Source organism: Protomyctophum bolini (genome assembly GCF_963924005.1).
Source record: "Protomyctophum bolini genome assembly, chromosome: 20".
Taxonomy (NCBI): Eukaryota; Metazoa; Chordata; class Actinopteri; order Myctophiformes; family Myctophidae; genus Protomyctophum; species Protomyctophum bolini.
Window position 1 is genome coordinate 2,251,177 of NC_137881.1, and position 1,352 is coordinate 2,252,528.

The following is a 1,352-nucleotide window of genomic DNA, read 5'->3' on the forward strand; positions in this document are numbered from 1 at the left end:
TGAGCATTCTGGGTAAACTGGATGAATGGCACGCACGCACACACGCACACGCACACACACACACACACACACACACACACACACACACACACACACACACGCGCGCACAAATCGTATCCGACGACATATATCTCATCAAATTATGGTCCGTGACAATTAAGGGGCCGATTGTTGGTTCAGTAAGTGTTAAATAGCTTCTATATTAAAAATACAGAAATCAGGAGGTGGGAGGTGGGCTTATAGCGCCCCTCAAAAATCACTTACAACAATATAAGTGTCTGTGATGAACCATAATAGTCCAGAAAGGGAAAACCACAACAGTGTTTTTGAACACAATAGCGGAGTGGCGTTGAGTCAGAGTCAGAGTCAGGGGAGACGAGCAGAGACCTGCTCCATTGTTGACTGTAGAAGTCTCTTTACAACACGAATAACATGCTTTGCATTCTACCAGCATGTTCTGTCATAACAGAACCATCTAAACACTACAGCATGCAGAGGAGAAGTCATAACAGAACCATCTAAACACTACAGCATGCAGAGGAGAAGTCATAACAGAACCATCTAAACACTACAGCATGCAGAGGAGAAGTCATAACAGAACCATCTAAACACTACAGCATGCAGAGGAGAAGTCATAACAGAACCATCTAAACACTACAGCATGCAGAGGAGAAGTCATAACAGAACCATCTAAACACTACAACATGCAGTCATAACAGAACCATCTAAACACTACAGCATGCAGAGGAGAAGTCATAACAGAACCATCTAAACACTACAACATGCAGTCATAACAGAACCATCGAAACACTACAGCATGCAGTCATAACAGAACCATCGAAACACTACAGCATGCAGTCATAACAGAACCATCTAAACACTACAGCATGCAGTCATAACAGAACCATCTAAACACTACAGCATGCAGAGGAGAAGTCATAACAGAACCATCTAAACACTACAGCATGCAGTCATAACAGAACCATCTAAACACTACAGCATGCAGTCATAACAGAACCATCTAAACACTACAACATGCAGTCATAACAGAACCATCTAAACACTACAGCATGCAGAGGAGAAGTCATAACAGAACCATCTAAACACTACAGCATGCAGAGGAGAAGTCATAACAGAACCATCTAAACACTACAGCATGCAGAGGAGAAGTCATAACAGAACCATCTAAACACTACAGCATGCAGAGGAGAAGTCATAACAGAACCATCTAAACACTACAGCATGCAGTCATAACAGAACCATCTAAACACTACAGCATGCAGTCATAACAGAACCATCTAAACACTACAGCATGCAGAGGAGAAGTCATAACAGAACCATCTAAACACTAC